The 25,877-nt window shown below is 36.5% G+C and overlaps 1 protein-coding gene across 2 annotated transcripts in view; it reads left to right on the top strand.

The window, feature by feature from the left end:
• SSBP2 (single stranded DNA binding protein 2) overlaps positions 1 to 25,877 on the top strand; it is a 424,376-nt gene that overhangs the window by 121,034 nt on the left and 277,465 nt on the right. The window lies entirely within an intron of this gene.

The following is a 25,877-nucleotide window of genomic DNA, read 5'->3' as shown; positions in this document are numbered from 1 at the left end:
TCTGTTATTTTCTGAGTTCTGTAGTTGTAGAATTTGTTCGGAGCCATTTTTTACACATTTGGAGGGATTTGGAGGAGAGTTTGAGCAGATCCCTGCTTTCCTGCTGCCATCTTGTCTCTGCCCCCCATCCCCTCAATTTCTAATTCTTTACCACCACAAAAAGAGCTGCTACAAATATTTTTGTGCATATGGATCCTTTTCCTTTTTCTTTAATCTTTTTGGGATATGGACTTAGTATTGCTATTACTGGGTCAAAAGTTACGCACAGTTTTATAGCCCTTTGGTCATAGTTACAAATTATTCTCCAGAATGGTTGGATTAATGTCCAACCAATTAATGCATTAGCGTTCATATGTTTTTACATCCCCTGCAGCATTCGTCATATTCCTTTACTGTCATAGTTAACCAATCTGATGGATATAAGGTGGTGGTACTTCAGAGTTGTTTTAATTTGAATTTCTCTAATTATTAGTGATTTAGATCATCTTTTTCATATGACTATAGATAGCTTTGAGTTCTTTTTCTGAAAACTGCCTGTTCATATCCTTTGACAACTTATCAATTGAGGAATTGCTCTTATTTTTATACATTATACTCAGTCCCCTATATATTTGAGAAATGAGTGATTTGTTAGGGAAATCTGCTATAAAAATTTTCCCCGTTTCCTGCTTTCCTTCTAATTTTGGCTGCATTAGTTTTGTTTTTACAAAACCTTTAATTTCAAGTAATCAAAATTTCTATTTTACCACCTTTGATCCATTCTGTCTCTTCTTTGGTCATGAACTCTTCCCTTATCCATATGTTAGAGAGGTAATGTTTTCCATGCTCTCATAATTTGCCTATGATATCACCATTTGTATCTAAATCATGTGTCCATTTTGACCTTATCTTGATATATATTGTGAGATGTTGTACTATACTTAGTTTCTGCCAGACTACTTTCCAGTTTTCCCAGCAGTTTTTATCAAATAGTGAGTTCTTTTGCCCCACTAGTTTGGATCTTTGGGTTTATCAAACTCTGGGTTACTGTAGTCATATTGTATACCTAATCTATTCCACAATTCACCATTCTGTTTCTTAGCCCATACCAGATTGTTTTGACAATTACTGCTTTGTAATAAAGTTTGTAATACATGTAGACTATCTTCCTTCACTTTTTTATTGATGTCTTTGATATTCTTGACCTTTTATTACTCCAGATGAGGTTTGTTATTATTTTCTAGATTAATAAAATAGTGCTTTGATTGGTATGGCACTGAACAAGTAAATTAATTTTGTTACGATTGTAGTTTTTATTGTATTGGTTTGGCCCAACCATATGCAATTAATAGTTCTCCAGTTGTTTAAATCTGATTTTATTTATGTTAAAATGTTTTGTGATTATTTTCATATAGTTCCTGTGTGTTTTGGCAAGTAGACAGTATTTTGTACTGTCTGTAGTTATTTTAAATGGAATTTCTCTTTCTAGCTCTTCTTGTGGAGTTTGGTTGGTAACATATAGAAATGCTGATGATTTATACGGGTTTATTTTATATCCGGCAACTTTGTCAAAGTTGGTTGTTGTTTCAGCTAGTTTTTTATTTGATTCTCTTGGGTTAAGCATATACCACTATACTATAGTACAAAAGTGATAGCTATGTTTCGTTGTTGCTTATTCTTATTCCTTCATTTAATTTACTTATTTCTTGTCTTACTGCTATAGCTAGTATTTCTGGTATAATACTGAAGAATAATGGTGATAATGAATATCTCCATTTTTCCCATCATCTCATTGGGAAGACTTCTAGCTTATCCCAAATACAGACAGTACATCTTTCTGACTTTAGGTGGATGCTACTTATAATTTTAAGTAAAGATCCAAGAGGGCAATTAGGTGGCAAAATGGATAGAGCACCAGCCCTGGAGTCAGGAAGACTTGATTTCAAATCCGACCTCAGACACTAAATAGCTGTGTGACCCTGGGCAAGTCACTTACCCCCAGATTGCTTAGCCTATGCCACCCAAATAAAGAAAAGACACATTTATTCCTAGGCTTTCTAGTGTTTTTAATAGCAATGAGTATTATTTTTCATTAAAAGCTTTTTCTGCATCTATTGATATAATCATAATTTGTTTTGTTATTGATATGGCCAATTATGCTTTTAGTTTTCTTAATATTGAACTGCCTTGGTCACAATGTGTGATTTTTGTGATATATTGCAGATTTCTCCTTGCTAGCATTTTATTTAAAAATTTTATATAAATATTCATTAGGGAAATTGGTTTATAGTTTTCTTTTTCTGTTTTTGCTTTTCCTGGTGTAAGTATCAGAACTATATTTGTGTCATAGAAAAAATTGTTATTATCCCTTCATTACCTATTTTTTCAAATAGTTTATATTGTACTGAGAAGTATTTTTGAGTCTTTGAAAAAATGTTTGGTGGAATTTGCTTGTAAATCATCAAGTCCTTTTTTTTCATAGGGAACTAATTTATGGCTTGTTTAATTTCTTTTTTATAAGATAGGGTTATATAAGTATTCTATTTCCTCATCTGTTATTTTGGGCAATTTATATTTTTGTAAATATTAATCCATTTAATTTAGATTGTCAGTTTCATTGGAATATAACTGGAAAAATAGCTTCTAATAGTTGCTTTAATTTCATCTTCATTGGTTGTACTTTCATCCTTTTCATTTTTGATGATGACAATTTAGTTTTCTTTTTTAGAATCAAATTTACCAATAGTTTTTCAGTTTTATTGTTGTTGTTTTTTCATAAAACCAGCTCCTAGTTTTATTGATCAGTTCAGTGGCCTTTATACTTTCATTTTTATTCTTTTCTCCTTTAATTTTCAGGATTTCTATTTTGGTGTTTAAGTGGAAAATTTTAAATTCATTTTCTCCCCTAGGTTTTCTTTTGTTGTTGTTATAGTTCATCTGCTCTTTCTATTAACTGTTAAGAGATATGAAATTTTCACTAAGTACTGCTTTGGCTGTATCTCAGAAATTTTAGTATGTTGTCTTATGTTTGTCATTGTCTTTAATGAAATTATTGATTGTTTCTCTGATTTGTTCTTTGACCCACTCATTTTTTAGGATTGGATTAGTTTCTAATTCATTTTTAATGTATGCTTCCAAAGCCCTTTGTTGAATGTGCTTTTTATTGCATTATACTCTGAAAAGGATGCATTTGTTTAAGAGGTTTTTACACTGTAATACATGGTCAGTTTTTTGAAGGTGCTATGTACAGCTGAGAAAATGATGTACTCCTTTCTGTTAACATTCAATATTCTCTAGAGGTCTATCTTATCTAACTTGCCTGTCCTTAACTTATTCCTTATTTACTTTATCTTTAAATTTATCTAGATCTGAGAGGTTTACATTGAGGTCTTCCATTATAATTTTACCATCTATTTCTTCTTGTAATTAATTTAACTTTTCCTTCAAGAATTTATGGTATGCCATTTGGCGCATATATGTTTAGTATTGATATAACTTAATTGTCTGTGGCACCTTTCAGCACAACGTAGTTTCTCAGATTACCTTTTGTAACTAGATCTATTTTTGAATTTGGTTGGTCTGAGATCATGATTGTGACCCTTGCTATTTTACTTCAGCTGAAGCATAATAGATTCTGTTGTAGCTCCTTATGTTAATTCTGTGTTTGTCTGTTTCAAGTTGTTGTTGTTTGTCCTTCATTCTTGAAGAGGGCCATGCCATCAGGAAGATGATGCCATAACTTGCAAGTGAATTGGATTTAAGTGAGGGAGGACTATGCAGTTATCAGCCCACTCTCCTCTCTGGAGCCATCTGGGTCTGGTGGCCTGCTATACATCAGGACAACTGGAGATGTCCCCTGTCTGTTTCAAGTGTGTCTCTTGTAAACAGTTTTTTTCAGGTGCGTCTCTTGTAAATGGGTTTTAATCCATCCTACTACACTTACATTTTATGGGTCTCTTCATCACATTTTTATTCAGTTATGATTTCTAGCTGTCAGTTTCCCTCCATTCGCTTCTATTTATTCTTATCTTTTTTTTGACCCTCTTCCCTCCTCAGAACAGAAGTCTTTTGCTTCTGACCACTGCCTCCCTTAATTTTTCCTTTCTCTTATCTCCCCACCTTTTTTTCCCCTTAGCCCCTTCACCTCTTACTTCCCTGTTAGGTAATTCTTTACTCAGGGGTGTGTGTGTGTGTGTGTGTGTGTGTGTGTGTGTGTGTGTGTACGTGTACGTACGTATATAATTACCTCTTTGTACTGATTCATATGAGAGTGAGATTCAGGTGTTCCCAGGTCCTCTGTATTTTCCCCTCTATTATAAAAACTTGGTGAGATGGTTTCATGTTTTCTTTTATTTTTTTCCGTTCTTTTGACCGTTTTATGGTTTCTTGATGTCTCATGGAATCATTAGCTTCTACTTGACTATTATTGTTTTTAGGAAATTATTTTCTTCATTGAGATTTTGTACCCCTTTTCCCATTTGACCAATTGTCAAGTTAAGTTACTGCCTTATTTTCTTCAATATTTTTGGTTCCTCTTTTATTAAGCCATTATTTCTCTTTCCATGATTTTCTTGTATGGCTCTCATTTCTTTTCCCAGTTTCCTTTTACCACTCATTTGATTTTTAATTTTTTTTTTTTGCTCTTCAAAAAAATTTTCTTTCTTTAGCTCTTAGAAATTTTTTGTTGGAATTGTGTCCAATCTTGTTCTTTTTGGTAGATGTTTCCAGGTCATTGTCTTTTTCTGAGTTTGTTTCATGGGATTCCCTGTCACCATAGTAGCTTTTTATGGTTATGTTTTCTATTTTTGTCATTTGTTTGTTTTTCAGCCTATTTCTTGACTTTAAACTTTATGGTAGAGTAGTACTCTGCTTACTTTTGTGTGGCAGAGGGGTATTGACTGTACTGAGCTTCAGGCTTTTATATCCTGCTATTTTTACACCTAGTTCTGGGGGCCTGTAAGTTTTTGGTGCTCCCAAGGTGGTGGGATCAGGGAGATGTGTAGTCACTGATCTTTTGCTCTAAATCTGTTTTTTAAAAATTTAAGTTGGGACTCTGCTCCCTTGAGACCACAAGCACTCCTGTCTTCCTTGAAATGTACTGGGCAAGCAATGGGGTTCCCTGTAATTTCTTTCTAACCAGGTGTTCAATCCCCTAACCATTTCTAAGCACTGAGTACCTCTGCTACTGCTGCTGCCACCACGACTTCCAAGGCTGACAGCTGGTGAGCTCAGCTGCATTGAGATCCCAGCCAGCCACCCACTCTTGTGCTTCATTCTTCTCTTTCTGTCCTTCTAAGCTGTCCTGGGCTGGAAAAATGACCAACTCTGACATTTTGTTGGTTATGCAGCTTAGAATTTGATTTGGCAGGCTTTTAAAAGTTGTTTAGAGAAGAATGTTGGGAGAGTTTGGAAAAAAATCTCTCTTTGCTCTGCCATCTTGGGTCTGTCCTGGCCTTGGCTTTTTAAGAATAACCCGCTTTATATAATGTTTTATAACTCCCAGTATCTTTTCCTGAAAACAACCCTGCAAAGCAGGTAGTTTAAATATTATTACTCTTATATTACAGATGAGGAAACTGAGTCTTAGTGATATGAAGTGATTTGCACAAGGGAAGAAGATTAAGTTTAAATATGTCTTCCAAATACGATTCCAGCACTCTTTCTAATACTCTCAAGTGTAAAAGGAAGAGGTTGGACAACATCTCTGGGCTCCCTTCCAACTCTAACATTCTGTGATTCTGTGATGTCAAAACAATTTTAAGTTATATGTTTTTCAGTTTACTAAAATAATTACTAAAAGTATGCAATTCGTAGATCATGAATGAAGTTCATAGGGGCATATATTTAGAGTTGGAAGGGATTACAGCAGCATGTAGTTTACTACTCTCATTTCGTATATGTGTGGACTGTGGCTCTGAGGTTAAGTGACATGCCCAAAGTCAGACAAGCCAGAAGTAACAGAGCCAGGACTTAGACCCTGCTCCCCTCACCTAACATCCAGCCCTTCTGAGCATTAGACTACAATTCTAGCTCAATGATAGCAGTTATTAGTAAATTATATATTGCCTTGGTGGTATCTGATTTGTTTTGTCTTCTTTTCTATCTTCTCTCTGCTCCTACCACCCAAAAAATAAAAGAAGAAAATGTCTTCCTGTTGTTTTTACTCTTTGTTGTTGTCTCTTCTTTTGAAGAAATTTTTGAAGTTGGTAGAATAAGGACATTGATAAGATATTTTACATTTATTTCTTTCTAATATTTAGAGTGAATGACTGATGTTCCTTGTAAGTTTATTCTGAGTCTGCCGTTAGATGTGATGTGCCATGTTAAAAAAAAAAAAAGAAAAGCAACCCACAAACTAGTTGGATCCCAGGCTTTATAAAGAGAAGCATAGAGTCTAGAACAAGGAAGATTATAGTGCTGTTACTCTCTGCCCTGGTCTGAGCACATTTATAATATTTTGTTCATTTCAGCAGAAGTACATTCCAGATATGGAGGCTTCCAGGATGATGAAAGGACTCATAATTGATGGAATTAGTGATATTAAAGCCTGACGAGAGGTCTAAGGGAAGTGGAGTAGGTAATGAGCGCTGTCCTTCACAAGTATTTGCAGGATTGCTATGAGGAAAAGGTGTTGCATTTGTTTTGTCGGGTAAGCAAGTAGTCTGTATAACTTGAAGGCAAGCAGGTTTTGTTATTATACTGAAATTTTTCGATGAGTAGAGGTATTCAGAAACTGGAATGGGCTGTCTGGGAGTAAGGGAGGGCATAGTGAGTTTCCTAATGTGAGAGGTGTGGGTGTTCATTACCCTTATTTTTAATCATTAGAGAGTGCCAAGATTGATTGACATAGTCAATCTAAGGTATCAACTAGGTCTGAATAAGGTCTAGATGCTACTTTTTTTTTTGAGGGCGTAAGGCATAGCAATTGGGGTTAAGTCACTTGCTGAAGGTCACATAGCTAGTGTGTCAAGTGTCTGAGGCTGGATTTGAACTCAGGTCCTCCTGACGCCAGGGCTGGTGCTCTACTCACTGTGCCACCTAGCTGCCCCTAGATACTACTTTTAATTCAGTGAAACAAGGGCATTAGACGAGTTGGGGAAAATTATCAATTAGGAAGAAATGAAAGCCATTGGATGAAATGAACTGATTTCACAGGAAGTATATTAGGATTGACTGAGGATGCTCAGTTATATCCTGTGGGTTTTATAGAAAATAGTAAGCTAGCATGGAACTGATCATTGAAGGTCTGGCAGCCTCGAGGTGAGAGAGAGGTTTTAACCAAGCTCCTGGGAGGGAATTAATTGGGGATGTTGAGAGGTTAACATATGCATCTCCTTCCCCAGTTTGGCTAGAATAGGACCTTGTGAACTTGGGAAATTGAGAGGATTTGAAATTTCCATCAGTGTCCTAGCAGCATCACCAGAACAGCTGACAGCAGTGTCTACAACAGGAGCTGAGGACAATTACATGGATTAGTCTCTCACAGTTGTAAGTAGCTTTGTACCTGAAAAGCTTAGTAAAAACAGAGTCATCACGGGGGCAAAGGAGAAGGAGGGGAGACAGAAACAGAGAGAGAGACAGAGACACAGAGAGACGAAGAGGCGGAGACAGAAACTGACTATAAATAGATGGATTCAGGGAATGTTAACATCACAAACAGATCCATGAATTCTCTTCCTGGATTGCAGCACTAGCAATATTGCTCTGGAGAATAGAACACTTCGTTTTCTTAGAAAAAATAAAATGATACAATGCTGAGATGATTAAAAAGGACGAAGATACTGGGCCTTCAAAAGTTAATTGCTTATTGAATTAAAAAAAATTTACCCTACATTCAGAAAACTGCAGGGTTTATTTATACTTAAATGTATCACATTTACAATCAACTACAATCAATTACACTAATAATCAGCATAGTTAATATAATAATGTCTTAAAAAACGTACAGTAGTTGAGACCCATCATCCAGGAGCGGACCTATGTGTCTGTGAAATGGTCATCTGCCTGTATGTTATTATTTGAAGGGTTAACACATTGCCTTCTTTTAAATCTGATCTGTTGGCTCGTCATGGTTTTTCAAGTTCTCAGATTCCTAACTTCCTTGGGCTAAGGCCTTCAATACTCTTATAAAATATAAAATATTTTTATCAGAAAGGGATAATGTATGAGTCATGCTAACGCATTAAAATTTTAGCAGTTTCCTTAATGAGTCACTTTATCAAAGTCTTACGAGAATCAGGTACAGGATACCCAAGTGGTCTCGGATTTTTTTTTTATTTTTGGTGGTATCAGATTGGGGTAATACGAAGAAAGTTCAGTAGCCTAAAGTCGGTCCTGGAGGGGGTTGGGGGTTGAGGGTGGTGTGGCCTTGAGTGTCAGGGCCATGGACATAAGCAGCAGAGAAGCAATGAAGAAGAAAAAGGGGGAGGAAATGTACAATGATTTGGAGGGATACACTGAAAATAATTTTCCCATAGTTCATGGTTTTGCCTGGGGCCAACACTGTTACCATCTATATATAGTAGCTTTAAAATATAAATCTTGTGTTTTAGCAGATTAATTTATCAAATTAATATAGGTAGGAAATCCTTTGAAGGCATTTTCCTGGAGTGAACAATCTGGCAACAGCTAATAAGGTGATCTAATTGATTTTCATTTGTTGTGGATCTGTAGGAAAGAGACCATCTGGAAGATAATGAGAACCTAAACCACACAAGATTTATAGATTAAAGGGAACAGTTTAAATTACGCTCTGTAGCAGCGTGGTGGCCAGTGCAGACTTCAGAACACTAGTGTAATGAGCCTCTCATAGCTCACTCCATCAAGAGGCAGTTGCATTTTTCCTGGTAACTGGAGGTAAGAGGAATTGTAGTAGTTGTGTCGGCAGGTAAACAGAAGCACGTGGTGGAGTCAAGATTTCGCAAAAGAGGAGGTTGTAGCCTTTCTGCTAAGTGTAGATGGAAGCGGGTACTCAAAAACACTTGTTTGTCATTTGGTAGACGAAGTGGTAGCTTGAAAAAGCTAGATTCTTATTAGGCAATGGTCAAAAAATTAAAAAGTGAAATTAGGAATTTATGGGGAACTTGGCAGCTGTAATTTTTACAAGGAAAATGAGCATTTCAATTTGAGGCTCAGGTTGGAAGTAACAAAATCATCTCCACCTACCTAATGATATTTATGTTTGTTTAACTGCATTCAACTCAAAAATATTATGAGTGATAATTAAATGCCACCCATAAACAGCTATTGAGGGGGACTGTATAAACACATCCTCTTCATTATGTTACAAATCGGGTTTTGAAGAGTTATGTTGTAGTCAAACCACATTTTATTGCACCGTGATAGGACCAAATACGACTTTTTAAAAAATGAATTCTTCTGTTAAGTGAACAGATCTGAATTCATCTTATTTTTGTGTTTTAGATTTTGTTAAAATTGGGCATGCTTTGCATTTATTGAACTTTGACAGAGAAATTTATGTTTTACGCGACAGGTATCTATGTAAAGTGCTTATTCTTTCTGGGGTTCCTTAAAATTTATTTTTCATCACATAGGGTATGATTAATTACGGGTCCTCAGTGAAATAAATAATGATTTCAGTCCAGTTTCTAGCATGTGTCTTAGGAAATGCTTCAGATGGAAGGCATTTCTTTAAGTATTTATGAGTAGATAATCTTTTTTGCAGTGACCGTATCCCCCCTTTTAACTTTGGCTACGTGTCCTGCCTTCTGTTTCCTTTCTACTTTTTCAATGTGACAATGAACAGATGTCGCTGACCATTTAATTTGCATTCCCTAGGAGTCCTTTCTGATGTGAGGTGAGTGTCCTTGGTCTTCTGTTTATATCATAAAAGCTCTTCATTAATTTGGGTTAATGACTACTTGTAATTGAAACGGTTTTAGATCAATTAATATTTATTAAATGGCTATTATGTTCCAAGTACTTTGCTATGAACTAGGACTACAAAGACATAAATGAAGCAATCCCTGCCCTCAAGGAGCTTATATTCCAGTGAGAGGAAAAAACAACCAAGTACCCATAAAATATGTACAAAATGGATAAAAGATAATTTGCGGGAGACGTATCTGATACTTAAGGAAGGCCCCCCCCCATTCAGGGGGGTTATTTGTCTTGAGCTTTAGAGGAAACAAACAATTATAAGAAGTAGAAGTGAGGAAACAGCATGCAATAATAAAAACATTTATTTGATGTTGTGAGGCTTACAAAGTGCTTTAATATTATTGCATTTGATCCTCACAAGTACGTTCTGTTATCATCTCCATTTTACTTGTGCACCTTTGTGAGGTTAGGTGACTTGTCCAGGTTGATGCAGCACAATTCAAACTCAGATCATCTGATGCCAGTTAGGTTTTTCAGGTGAAGGAAAGAATTAATACTTAAATCAAAATTAAGCAGATGGATGATTTCTAAAATAAAGCGAAAGAGTTTAGAACCTTATAAATAAAAGCACCAATGTCTCTGTCACAAAAATACAATTTCAATGAGAATGTTTCCATTGAGCAAATAATACTTTTAAAAAATGTTAAGCCTTAGTCTATGTTAGTAGCTGCTATAATAGATGCCACCTACTGGCAAACATTGTAGATAAATGTTAAATTCATTTTTCTTCCCTTGTCCAAGTGTAATTTGTGGTAAGGTCAATTTAAGATAATTACATTTAATTGTTAGGTAATTTTGTTGTTCAGATATTAAAATTTATATGTTGGTAGCATGGGAGATGCACAGTAAATTCTTGTTGAGTGAATGTACCTAAATCTGTAATGAATAGAATAGTTTTTTTTAACAAATATTGTAGTTTAGAGATTAATGCAACTTCATTAATTTAGAATAGTTAGGAGGAAACTAGTCTTGAATTAGTAGAAAGTTCTATTTACCTTTTTAAGGAAATAAAGTTTTATCTTTTGTCTGTAATAACATAAACTGACTGCTACAAAAGTTCCCAAGGAGAAGGACTAGTAGATCTACTTTTAGCAAATTAGCAAATGGAACTGACACACGGATATCTGCTAAGTTGTCTAATGGTTTGTGATTAAATGGATTTGCAAAGTTTGCCTTTCATAAATAGGCTAGATGTTTGTTCCCATTGTTCACTTCTTTTCCAAACTTATGTGCACTGTTGCTGACAACTGAGGGTTTTTTCCTTTTAATACAAAACCTTTTAATTTAACAACTTGCCTTGAAAGTATTCTTAAAATTGCTCATTTCTCTGCCTCCCTAAGTGGATTATAGTGCATATAATATGACATTTTCTTTAGGACCCGGAGTCATCATTGCCAACCTTAATTAATATATCTTTAGGTGATATATATAACTTATATAACTATATATATAACTATAATAAACATAGGTGATATATTAACTTACATAGCAATACATAATATTAACAAGCATAATTAACATTATATTAATAATATATTATATTTGATAATATATAAATAGAGATACCCTTAGGTAGCATTGCAGTTATTGAGGTTTGTATTGCTGTGGTGCTGGCTCTCAAGTAATTAGCCCTAGGCTACTGTACTTGTTGATTCTATAGAAATTTTGGTGCTTTTTATTGGTCATAAGATTTAAGAGCTGGGAGACTTTCATAAGCATAGAATCACATCTAGACTTGAAAGGTACCACAGAAAATGGGGTCATGAAGAAATGACTGAACAACAACAGAGGCCATCTTGTCTAATACTCATTTTGTAGTTGTGGAAACTGAAGACCAGAGAGGTTAACTGACAAACCAGAATCCAACCTCTTCAGATAACAGGGCTTTACTGAAGAGGAAACTTCAGCCCAGAGAGGTTGTGACTTGCCCAAAGCCATATAGGGAAGAACCTGCCATTTCTTGATCCTTTCCCCTCCCCACTACCATGGTTGTGATCTTTCTGCTTTGTGTCTGGATAACAGAAAACTAACTTACTAGAAATGTGGATCAATTGAGAGTAGATAGGTTATAAGTGATGGCATAAGAGTTCTTTTATGAGGAAGTGTGGGCTTTGACAGTCAAAAACAAAACTAGAGGAAAGCCTCCAATGCCAGTGCCTTCCAGAGGTGCAATACTCTTGGAAGATTTAGGGAAGGGAATTGCAATGTGCATTGGTGAAAGGGTATTCATGAATGAAACAATAGATCCTTCAAAATACTATTGTCATTTTTTGGTGTTTTCTAGCTGTGCAGAACTTTACATCTTACAGAATTTGTACATGAGGAATAGTTATGGAATTGAAGTGTAATCTTGGAAGGGTAAAAGAGTGCTATTTGAATAAGTACTACATAATCTATATCTATGTTTTTTCATAAATGGTTATGAGTTCTGTAGTTGGAAACATTTGGCTTCTTCGATTTAGGTTGGCTTTTGGCTATCACAAATCTCCCTGTCCTGCTTTTTGGTTTCTATTTTTTGTTTCACTTCTAAGGCTCATTGTGAGTAGATGGTGACCAGATGGACTAGGTAAAGATAGTTCCCTTTTTCTGATACCTTCAGAAAGTACTGAGAGATAGAGCGAAAGCACAGTTTTGTAGGACTGTTGAGATGAATTTTTAGAAGATCTGTGATTGGTAATCGGTTGAAAACTAGAACAAATTACATATTCCATAATTTCAATTGTAGAAGTTTATTTTATCTACTTTTTAAAACATGAAGACTGTTTTTATAGTTTTTAATTTGTTCATTATTAAAATACTAAGTACTCACTGTATGCACAGAGTAATCTGATAGACTGAGAGACTTAGCACCTAGTAGCCACTTTAACAAATTCTTTTTGAATGAATGAATGAATGAATGCTTACTTGGCCCCTGAGGTTGCTTCAAACTCAAATTCTATAATTTTATATGCCCTTTTAAAATATGGTGATCATAAGTTACTGAGTCTCACAAAACACAATGTAATGTGTGAATTAAAGCTGTAGTCACCATTAAAGCTAATTAGCCCTTCTTGAAGTTGTCTGGCCTAAGCTTCTGTTAAGTTAGAGCGATAAAACTTAAGTCTATTGTGTTGTATGCCCTCAGTAAATGTTAATTGATAATTGGGTCATTAACCATCTAGTTGAACAAGATGGCCTCCAGAATAACCTAAAATCCAACATTACTTAATTTGTAAAGCATTGATCATTCTTTGCAGAAAAAAATGAACACAGATTGCATTTTTACAGCTGTAGATGTTGCTTCTCATACAGTAGCTGACACTTACCCAGTGTCCACAGCTAAGATTCACCTCCTCTGCCAGAGAGATGCTCTAAGGATTGAAGAATCCTGTTCTATGATTTATTAAAAACAATACTGTGTCATTTCCTGGCAAATAAATGTAGCAGGAATACTGGGATTCTATTCTGATGGAAATTATGAATACCCTCTTTGAAAGGTTCAAGTTCCCTAGGGCCCTTGTGAAGGAACTATTTGTTCCCTCTTAAATAACAAGCCCTCAATGCCAGCAACCTTACTAATATGAAGATAATAGCAGAATAGAACAGTAATCCTTTTCAACTTGGGTCCTTTTATACCTGCACAGAAATTTTCCTGTTCCATGTTAAAGGTTATCTTTTTGATACCTACAAAAAGGCTGCTTTTTTTTTAAAAACAAACTTGTCATCCTTACTATAAGATACTACTGGCATGACTGGTAGAATGATTGGAACAACCCTATGGGAAAATCACAATGAGAAACTGTTCAACAAAACTTTCAGTTCCATAATTGTTTATCTTCCTAAGCTAAAGGTCCAAAACTACTAACATGTACTTGATATTATGAGTCAATATAATTTGATGGTTTTTGCTACCACCATTCAGTTACTTTTTATATTTTATTAAATTTGTAGCATGAGTTCTGGGCTTACTCTCCTAACTCATATTCACACTAATAGGTCAAGTCCCCTAATGGTATTTTTCCTCTGAGGTTCTAGGGGTAACCTTTAGGGATTTGGAGTTTTTCTAGTACTGTCACTCATGAGTCCCTGACAGCATGCCCCTGATAGCAGTTGGCCAATTAACATTTTCCCAATATCCATCAACTTCTTAATTTACTTTTACAAAGAAATGTTTATTGAGAATATATGACAAGTACCAGACTATAAATGTCTTCCCTAATCCAGGGCCATACTCCCTCCTCTACACGTATATTAAGTCCTTAGGGAGAATGCACTCAAAGTGGTTGTTGTAAAATAATACACCTCCCATCCTGGCCATTGTAGGGGTAGGTGGATGGGTTGTATGGTGGAGGTGTATTTCAGGTCCTGTTGTTCTCACTAAGTTCACGTGTGGCTTAGAAGAAACACTGTCTTGGCTGCCAGATCATGTCACTATTGGGCTGGCTCAGTTTGTCCCTCAAGACAGGCTCCTTGCAGGCCTTGGCTACTGCTGCTACCCCAGCCCATGCTAAGGGGACTTGTGGTGACTCTTCCAACTTTTTGAAGCTCCCAAGGTTCTTTTTCATCCCTGATATTCATTCACCTAAGATCAAAAAAGAGTACTATACATAGAGACAGAAGTGACAGCAGCACTCTAAAGTCATGGCGGCATGGGGGGTTCCTTGGTGTGGAGATAAGGCAGCCAGTAGCAGAACACTGCCTGAGAATTGTCTCCACCAGCTCTTCCGCCAGTTGCAGGACCACCTCTTTTTCCTCCTACAAAGTTATCAGGGAAAGGAGAGAAGGAGCTCTGTTTGGCCCTTTTATATGCACACATTCTAAATGCACATACTTAGTTCTGGCTCAGCAGCCAGTTAAAAGGCTCTCGGTCAAGATGTAGGAAGCCAGTAGGAAACAGTCAGAGAATACCTATCTCATTACCAGTTTCTGGAAGCAGGCTCACCAAGCAGCTACATAGATTAGTAGCAGGCAGAGAATATATTGTACATACTCCAAGATTAGACTCTCATTGGTTGATCTCCCTATTATACATTTGGGTTTCAATGACAGTTTCAATGTTGTAGAATCTTCACCCCCATCCCTTCCCCGCCTTTTTGGTGTCCTAATTTAAGCTGGAAGTTTCTTCTTCTAGAGCAGGGCTGTCCAAAATACGGCCCACAGGCCGTATGCGGCCTGCAGTGCAATTTTATGCGGCCTGCCTGTAGGTTTTAATTTTCATGAGTGGAAAAATAAAATAATAATTTGTATGGAATGTATATTAGATTTTTTAATTCCATCACTAATAAATAATCTCGCTGATGTCAATTTTCTTTGATGTTTTTAAGCAGTATTATGGACGGAACATATCGCATGGAATTTTCAATCAATCTGTGGGATGCGTTCTGTCTGTATAATGTACACTAGTCAGTATGCACCTACCTTTATACTGTTGTGTTGTCACTTTGTTGTTTTGTGTTTGCTTTCGCACTCCCAGCCTTTGCCCATCCGTGTTGATCATACACGTTCTCCCACTTTCTGTTAGTGTACTGTATTTTTTATTCTGGGTGCGGCCCTCAAATAATTATTTTATTTTAATGGGGCCCTAAGATAACCTAAGGTTGGACAGCCCTGTCCTAGAGTATTTGGCCTTGAGATTTTTACATTATTTTCTCTAACTACTATTGTTCGTATCAGAGATATCTCTGCTTGTGATACTGGTTGGTGGTATATATAGATATTTTAAAAGCAGACTAGCTTCCTAATTGGCTTTCCTGATTCCAGTCTCTGCCCCTATCCAAGTCATCCTACAATACATTCTGTCTCTAGACTCATCTTCCTAAACTAGCACTCAGAAACCTTCACAGCTCCACGGTGCCTATAAGATACATTCTTCTGCTTGAGACTCAAGATCATACATACCCATCCAACCTTTATTTTTTTTTGATCATTCCCTGGTTACAAACCCTCTACTCTGATCTCTTGAATATCCCTCAAATAGACCCCATTCCTTTCTCTCTCTGTAGCATTTGCTCATGTTCTTACATGAGCCTGCCTAGATTTCTTACTCTCCTCTCCAGTCTGCTTATTCAAATTATATTCATCCTTTATGATCCAAAATTTTCTCTATTCAAGGCCTCATTCATCACTTACAGTCAGCACTCTTTCTAGGACAGGATGACCAGGCCTTTTTCTCAGTTCATGGAACTCTAGAGGGTGCTAACAGCGCTTGTATTCCTTTAACAGCATAGAAACAACTGATCTTAGCACCTAGTTAGCAAAAATAATTAGTTAAAATTGAAAGTTTCCAGATGGCTCACACTTTGCCCCCAGGTTGCCTCACTTCAGATGAACTCTTCCCTACTTTCTTGCCTCCAACAGGTCAGTGGCCTCAATGTCCCCTCTAGTTGTGCAGCAGAATTTCTCTTTTAAAGTTAATTTGAGGAAGCTTTTCATGCTGTTTACTCTTATCCTATTTTATGAAGCTTGCCTCAGGTGTGAAAAATGTTAGCTTCAGTCCTGCTTGTAGCATTTATTTCCTCCCCATTCTATTGAGAGTTGGTTAGATAGAGTCCTGTTTTCTTTTGTGTTGGGGGAAAAAAAGGTCTCTTTTTTCCCCAACTAGGTTATAAACTTCTTGAGAAGGGGAAGGGAATGTTATTGAATTACGCCTTCTGCGTGCTTAACACAGTGTTAGCTGTATTGTAGGTATTCAATAAGTACTTGTTGAATTGAACGAAAGGATTAATATATGTGATAAGGATATTAGGACTGTATTTCAGCTTACCCTTTGCAGAGTGGAGGCCAAGGCGTGATAAGGGAAGAGAAGAGAGCTCAGAGAAATAAAAAAAAAAGGAGAGGAGCATGGGGAATGATGAGCAAGGATGAAAGAAAGGGGAAGTAGAAGCAAAAGCAAAAGTGAAGAAATAAAAGAATATTTAGTAAAGGAAGGGAAGGGGAGAGAGAAGGGGAAGTAAAGAGGAGTTACGGGAATAAAGGAATAAAAGGAAAGATAGATCCCCTTGCTTTTCCAAGCTGGAATAATAACCATATTAGCTAGCATTTCTTAGTACTTTACAAATGTAATTTCATTTCATTCTCATAGTAACACTGGGAGGTAGATTCTCTTATTATTCCTGTTTTACAGGTGAAGAAAGTGAGGCAAAGCACGATGAGATGACTTGGCCAGGGTTATACGACTAGTCATCGTCTGAGTTAAGATTTGAACTTAGGTCTTTTTGATTCCAGGTCCAGCGCTCTGTGTGCTGTGCCACGTACGTTAGCTGACTTCCCTCATCTAGATTCCCACCTTTTCTCTCTAATGTCTGTATAGCAGTAGCCCTGGAGTCTGCCTAACTTTTAATCCTATGGTAGATTCCAATTCTCTGGCCACTGCTGTTATGTGGACTGGTAGTTCCAGGGCCTCTCCCAAAGCCAGGTTTCCCCCTTCTTTCCCTTACTTGGGAAGACCCCAACTAAGATTTGTGCAACCTCAGGAGTCTGATGTCTCTTACCTTTGGAACTCAGGAAGTCCGTCAGTCTGGACAGCCTGACCAATGACTGTCCTCTGCTTTTCCCCAATAACACTGCCATAGCCTTATGTTTATGTCCCCTCACCGTAGGTCTGACAGCCTCTATCCAATGCTGCTGCCTCATCTTCCTTTCTGCCAGTCCCTTATCTCTACTGCTCATTAGTAGCAAAAACTGACAGTTGAAAGTCCAACTGTTTCCACAGTCCGGTTAGCACATTGCTTTTCCATAGGTCTGGTGAGCCTTCACTTTGAAGGGACACCCTGGGACACCTTGAAAAGCTAGCCTGTGTTCAAGGCACTCTGTGATTAGCACATTCTTCAAACTGTAGCTCATAACCCTCTGCCAATATGTATAAGCTTTCAGCTAACAAGAAGACACATTAAAAACAATAGGTTTAGTCACATTTGACCAGCAGAAATAAAATGACAAGAAAAGATTCTCTCATGTCCACTGCCATAGGCTACCATGCCATGAGAGGGGGAGGGCATACCTATAGAGAACATGTGTAATCAAGGAACACTCACAGAGGGCATATGTATCCATGGAACTTGTATGAAGGGGAATGCGTTAGGAGCCTGTGTGACCAGGGCAACTCATACCTCTAACACTGACGAGTTGTTTACCCTCTTCAGGATCATCTGTTCCCTGCTACCATCTGCTTGGGTTCAGTGATTAGAAAATCTCTCCTAGTTAGGGAGAGGTATTGCTCCTTTAGTGGTGGTGGTTGTGGTGGTTGTTCGTGTTATTTGGTCATTCCAATTGTGTCTGATTCTTTGTGACCCCATTTGAGGTTTCTTGGCAGAGATACTTGGAGTGGTTTGCCATTTCCTTCTTCAGCTTATTTTACAAATGAGCAACTGAGACAAACAGGGTTAAGTGACTTGCCCAGAGTCGCTAAGCTAGTGGTAAGTGCCTAAGGCTGGATTTGAACTCACATCTTCCTGACTCCAAACCCTTCTCTCTAATCACTGTGCCACCTAGTTGTCCTCTTTTAGTGTATAGTCAAGGGCTTTGAGAAATCATACCCTGTCAGTAGTCAGTAATAGCAGCAAAATATCCCAGGCTGATTATTTGACTGCTTTATTCCTGGTTTGGATTTGATGTCCTTGGTCCCAGACAATCGTCTGACTTAGGGCTAGAAAATTCTTTTTAATTTTTGCTATACTTTGTGCATGAGTCTGAATCTATGAAGCTTATTTAGCTTGTTCTGTTCTAAAATCCCCAGGATCTGAATAAAGGATGCTGAAACAAGGCTTCCCTCACTTCTGAGATCCCTGTTTGGCATGCACATAAAGTTAAGGAGAACAAAGAGATGAAAAAAATTCAAATCCCTTTTTTAAATCCTGCCTTTACACACATTATGTATATACACATATATGTACATACACACACACACACACACACACACACACACACACATATATATATATACAGTGTCCCCCAAAGTCTCACAGTTTAAAGCTTTAATTGCTTAAAACTTCACTAAGACTTTTGGAAAACCATATATACATATGTATGTGTGTATATGTGTGTATTTGTATATATATGTACTTGCCTATGTATTTGCATAATGCAGAGTTACGTGTGTGTGTATGTGTATATATATATATATATATATATATACATACACACACACACACACGTGTATACGCAGACACACGTTTATATTTATGTTACTACCAGCTACAAAATTAGTCATCTGTTGTGCTTCATTCTGACTAGCATAAAGCATGTTGGTCTCTCTATGATAGTATCAGTACCTTTGGAAATTTTTGTAATCTTTGGGATTTCCTGAGTCAGAACTGACAAGTTTCTGGCTGAATATGGGAGATTAGATCTGGAACAAAAGTTTGGGCTTTGATGCAGCTTAGACTAGAAGGTTAAATCTGGTATTGCCCTAGAGCTTCTGAGGTGCACAGTCAGCTTTATTTAGCCTTTAGCCACCATTGCTGTTTGCTTTCTGCTTGTTCTTGTGACTTGCATGATCCTTTAGTCACATGGTATGATGGTTGAAGTTAGAACCTTTTGCTGTATCATGCAGATGCAGTATTATGCTGTGATTTTTTCCCAGTTATAATCTCATTTCTGATTGTCACACCATGTAGTTGGTCTGTCTTTTTCTATCTTATGCTAGGAAAAAATCCTGCCATTTTGCTTATGTCTTAACATATCTTTATAGCATTTCTTATGCCCCACTCTGCTCTTGTGTATGCTTCCATGTGTCATGCCTTCCTCTTGTTGAGTCAAGTTGGATTGTGGCACATTCAGTCCAATGGAGCGGAAGTGAAGAAAGCAAAGTTTTAATGCTCATGAACTATTTATATTCCAGGATCTTATTGTTAAAACAATGTGATGTTTGATATGGCTTCCAGATCACTGAATCTTGGGATTTTAGAGTTGGAATGACCTTTGTGAGATTGTCATCCAACCCAGTCTAGAATCTAAACTCCTCAAGGGCAAAGATTGTTTTTCAATTTTATCTTTATATCCCCCAGTGCCTAGCTGAGGGTCTTATGTAGAAGGTGTTTTAAAAGGTATATTAAATTGTGTTGAACATTTTATTGAAATTGAGAGCCAGGGAAGTGCAGTTATCTATCTACTCAGGCTCGATGTAGGTGTTGAGTGGTAAAACTGGGATTAGAAACTCAGATTTATAAAGATTACATTAGATGCTTCAATGACCCTGATATATCTGTTTGAGAAGGTGGACATATTTGCAGCAAGTTAATTTCCCACAAATAAGTGGATGCTAACACTGAGCAGTGTTAAATTGATGATACATTCATTTCAGATTAACTTGCTTTTTAGAACCTTAAAGTTCACCTTAAAGTTATAAAGCAATTTTAGAGTAATTTTCTCTACAAAGAATTTACTAGCTCAATAATTAGGATATTTTAAAGGGATAAATAACAACAATAATTCTTGGTTAATTGTTGTTCAGTCATTTCTGTTGTGTCTGACCTTGTGACCTCATTTGGGGTTTTCTTGGCAAAGATACTGGAGGGGTTTGCCATTTCCTTCTGCAGCTCATTTTATAGATGAGGAAACTGAGGCAAACAAGGTTAAGTGACTTGCCCAGGGTCACACAGCTGGTAAGTGTCTAGGACCAGACTTGAACTCAAGGAAATGAGTCTAGGTCCAGCAGTCTATCCACTGTACCACCTAGCTGCCCCATCTTGATCCGTAGAATTATTCTATTGCTAACTCCTCCTCTATTTTAATTTTTAAAAAATCTGTGTTACATTGTCCTAAATACATTTGGGAAGGCCCATGATAATTTTATACATCCATCCTATGTTCTAATTTGTAGAATCCTCCTAATTGTTCCGAGTTAAGTGTTATATTTATATTATGTTACATTTATCAGTGGCTAAGCAGGTTAAGTGTTATATCTAGTGATTTAGACGAAACCTTTAGAATTTTTTTTGAATGCTAACTCAAAGTCTTGTATTTCAGTCTATAGGATCTCTTCTGTCTTTAGAGGTAGAACAGTGATGTATTTGATAATGTAAGGTATTTGTAGTTTTCCTAAAGTAGTAGATTAAATATATTATTGTTAAACTTTAGTTAATAAAAATACAAATAAATCTAAGATGTTTGTTTTGTGGAATGAGCTTGCATATTCCTGTTTTCCTTTTTGATTAGCACGAATATATAGTTATAATAAATCTTTTTACACTTGGATAGGTGGTGAAAGAGAGTTTAGAAGGAAATGCTTTAATAAAATGAAGGACTTCTCTGTATTAATTTCCTTTTTTCCTGAGCCTTTTTTCCCCCTCATCTATAAAGATAGACATTACTGCAGGATTATTGACAAGATTCAATGGAATATGCCTGCCTGTGTAGTCTGGGATTTTGAGAAACAGAATCCCTCATTTAGTTTACCTAATTACAGCGTTTTTAAATGGTATGCAAACTGGGTTTGGTAAACATACAAAAAGATACCTATCTCATTGTTTGTTCTAGACTTGAGGAATGAAGCCTCATATGTATAATCGCTAGAATCTGGCTGTACCCAGAACCACAAATGGATTCCAAGTGGCCCTAGGTGGTTGCAGGACAAGGGATCAGAAGGCTCGAAAGACATCAGAGTAGGCAAATCTAAGCAGACCTCAGCTACCTCTGAATATACAAGTAGAGGCTAGATTATATCGATGTTAATATTAATGATAATAATACCACTTGACATTTATATAGTTGGTCGGACTAGGTCATTTCCTTTCAAGGGAGGAGGCACGGATATGTAGATGGAAATAGCTTGAATGACTAAGGAAGCTGTGAGTGCACTCCCTATTTTCTTCACCTCAATCTAGGGGCAGAGCATTGAAGGTAAGTTAGAGAAATCATTAAAGTGTAATAGTGAACTTGGTATGCAAGAAATATAGACAACAAGCTTCAGGACGCCTTCTGATATTAGCCTTCAAAATGAATCTTACTCTATTTTTTTTAGCCTAAAGTTTGATTAGCCATACAAACAACTTTTAATTATATTAGTAGAGGAGATGATACCAGGGAGTTTCTAAATTTGTACATAATACCAGTCGCTTCCTTCTCTTTAAAAAAATACTTGTTTTTTATCTTTTATTTTCTTTCCCCTCCATTGAACAATTTTTAAAAGTTTAAAAAAATACTACAAAATACAAATGATTCAGGAAAACAAATTTCCACCTTAGCCTTGTCCAAAAACACGTTTTCATTCTGGATTTTAAGTCTGTCACCTCTCTGACAGGAGGTGAATGGTATGAATCATCTTATATCAGTTTTGCCATTGATAAACAGGTTCTCTCTAGTTCTAGGTGTCTTTAAAGATCAAGGTTTGTTCTCCCTCTGTTGTTATACCACAAATTTCACTGATTCCAGCAGTGAAATGAATTAATATTTTTAAGGTCTAACTGAAAAGATGGTTTAAAAGGAATTAGAAATTGCCAAGATTGCCTTCTTATCTTCAGTATCAACATAATTACTTCATCAAGTCTAGACTAAAATTGTCGAATTTTATTTGCATAGAATAACTTTATTTTCAATAATAAATTATATTTATGTTCTAATGCTTTTCTTCAAAGAAATTCCAAGTACTTTACAGATATTATCTAATCACTTTTCACATCTCTGAGAGCAGCAAGTGGTAGGTATCTCTGGATTCATTCTGCAGAAGAATTTGAGATGAGAGAAGCTGAGGATTGCTAACGTTGATGCAGTGAAATTATTTGTAGATTTTATGTGTTTCCTCACTCCCAATCACAGAATTTAAGAATTTTATGTGTCAGCACATTAAAAAGTTGAACTTGTTTAGTTCAGAGTTGGAAAAATAATTATTAAATGAGATGTTAAGGAAAATATTTAGATTAAATAACATTAATATGTCTATTATAAGGATAAGAATAACTATTTTGAAGTTCTGTTAAAATATTAGAAGTTGAGTTTTAAGAGGAGTGAAAGAAAAAGATTAGATGGCTTATTAATGTTATTTACTCAAATGTTCACATATTTTTCTAATGAAGTTATAATTTCCTATTATCTGATAATGGGAAAGAATATGAATAACTAGGGATATAAGGTTTTGTTGTTCCATCATTTCTGAGTCTTCGTGACCGCATGAATCATACTGTCCATGGCTGTTTTCTTGGCAAAGATACTGAAATGGTTTGCTATTTCTTTCTCCAGTGGATTAAGGCAAAAAGAGGTCAAGTGACTTGCTTAGGGTCACACAGCTAATAAGTAATTGAGGCTGGTTTTTAATTCAAGTCTTCTTGACTCCAGGCCCAGTGCTTTATCCACTGAGCCACCAAATAAACCCTATTTTAGTCAGTATTTTACCGCAATTCTACTTTTGAGATCTCAGGGTGGAAACAAAAAAATACAAGAAAAATGTGAAAGTGAAGAGATTAGAATTAGACTTCTGTCTATCTGATTGTGTACGAAGCCCTTTGGGATGAGGGGGATGGGGCAAAGAACTTGATCTATATCTGTATTGTTAGAAAGACCTTCTTGTGCAGAAACTTCTACTAATGCTTCCTCTGATATGTAAAACCAGTATTGGCAGTGGCATTGAAATGACAGAAAATTAGTTAATCACCAAGCATTTAACAAGTGACTGTTGGTGCCAGGCATTGTACGAGGTGCCAGAGATAAAGAAAAAAATGAAATAGGTCCTGCCATTAAAACTCTCATATTCTGTCAGATGGTGAACCTTTGGGTGCAGGCACTATCCTTTGAAAGAAGGAAACTAGGGCATTCTGGAAGTTCCAAGAGGCATACATAGTTAGAGGGGGTCTGCCTTCTAGCCATGAGTGACATTCAGTATAAACTCTGGGGGATGAGACAGGAGTCTCCCGAGTCAGGAACAGCACAGCCAGTGTCTGTATGTATAAATGAGAGTGATGTGTAATAAGCCTGAGAGGACTTGAAATGTCATAGGAGTTTGAGGAGCCGCTGAAGTTTCCTGAGCATCGCCTGGAATATTCTCCAGGCACTTGGATGGAAGATGAACTGGAGAGAGTTAGGGTGGCCGATAAGGAGGCTGTTGCCTTGGAAGAATTGATGAGGGAGGACCTTAACAGGAATGTTTGTGCTGTGAGAGGAGAAGAGACTGCTGATGAAAAGTGTTATAGAGGTAGAATTAGGAAGACTCGGCTGCCAGTCTGCTAGTATATTGTAAGAAGTTTTTTGAGTATTTGCGTGTATCTATGAATCAATTACAAACATGAATGTATACATAGAAACAGCCATTTGTATATACATATACAAATGTGTATGTGTTATGTCTGAGGCAACATTTTCAAATACCCAAGTCTTCCTGATGCAGGACCAACCCTATAGGTACTGCTCTGTATTGTCTTTCAGGAGAGTCACAGGATGAAGATGATTCAAAGTTGTGGGCCTTCCAGAAGTTAAGAAGCAGGGATGTATAGTAGAAAGAGCCCAGTACTTGGAGTCAGAAGGCTTGGCTTTGAGTCACAGCCGCTAGCATATGATGTGAAACAAAACAATCAACCTCAGACTCACTAAATCATTACAAAATGGAGATTGTAATAGTTGTATTACTTACCTCCAATATTACGAAAAAAGTGCTTTGTAAACCTTAAAGCACTATGATGAGTTATTAATTCCTGGTAATAATAACACAAATGACTCTTTTCCTTAGACATAGATGAAAACCTAGAAAAGTGTATCCATGTGCCAAATGTTCCTTTTAAATTCACAATGCCTGGATTGGGACTGATGCTTTAAACAAATGATCAAAAAAAACCCCACTTAACATTTCATTTCAGATTATACCTTTATTTTTTTTCAGATTGTATCTTTTGTTTCTTAAATGGAGAATTGTGGAAGGGAAGAGTGTTGTAAGGCAGTGAGGTGTCACAGTGGATAAAGTGTTAACTTCGAGTCAGGAAGACTGAATTCAATTCCTACCTTAAACAGGGCAAGCCACTTAGACTCTTTCAGCCTCAGTTTCCTTTCCTCATCTGGAAAATGGTTATAATTATAGCACCTATGATATTTGTATGGCACTTTGCAAAACTTCAAGTGCTATATGAATGTTAGCACTTATAATAAAAACAATTCAGAAATACTCCCTTTGCTCCTAGAAGAAAATACCATCCAGATAACGGTGTGTTTTTTTTTTTAATTTAGGAAGAGGAACAGTTTTGAGTTTGTATCCATGAGTATCAATGTCCTTAGACAGACCGCTCTTCAGCTGTGAGCTGCCTGACCAGACAGATGGACTCTCAGGATGTTAGTTAGAGCAATGTGCAGATCAGCTGTAGAAGACCTCACTTCATGACAAGGAGATAGATGATCAGGAATGAGAAAAGCTTTTCTTTCTGCTACTTGTGTGACAACTCATTTATAAGCGGAGTGTTTCAGACAGAAATGTCATCCGTCTTTAACAACAAAAAAATCATTTGGCAGGAGAAATAGTATGACTATACTGAATTGTTACAATGTATTGTTTACTAGAAACCTGGTTCAATATTGGTAAATACAGAGTAGCAGAAACTGAACTGTTGTGTGCTATCTGGGCATCAGTCCAAGATATCATTAAAAATACTGCCACAGACTAATTTGGGTTTTTGAATAATATTCTGTTAACAGCTCAACTGAAATTAAATCACATGGAGTAGTTTAAAAATGAAGAGTTCACGTGATAATGGGAACTGTATGTGTATAGGCAGAATACTTAATATTCTTTGCGTGTGTTATAGAGTGCGTATACACACATAACACATATATGAGTGTGAATGTATATATAGATCATATATAGAGGGGCGTGTACATAAGTATGTGCATATATACATGTATATATTTATATAATTTTCAAACTAAAATTCTAAATGCTTTAGTGAGGTCTGCTATCTCTAGATCTTCTTAATACCATTTTCGTTATATTTTAGGTAGCTCATAAAATTTAATAATTTCTGTTAGTGTCAAAGCTAGAGACTGATGAAAGATTGCTGAACAAATATAAAAATGGATATCATATAAGTGAGAACTAAGATTTTTGGCAT

This window comes from Trichosurus vulpecula, chromosome 1, assembly GCF_011100635.1.
Source record: "Trichosurus vulpecula isolate mTriVul1 chromosome 1, mTriVul1.pri, whole genome shotgun sequence".
Taxonomy (NCBI): Eukaryota; Metazoa; Chordata; class Mammalia; order Diprotodontia; family Phalangeridae; genus Trichosurus; species Trichosurus vulpecula.
Note: the sequence above shows the minus strand (reverse complement) of the source record. Positions and strands in the feature narration are given on the sequence as shown.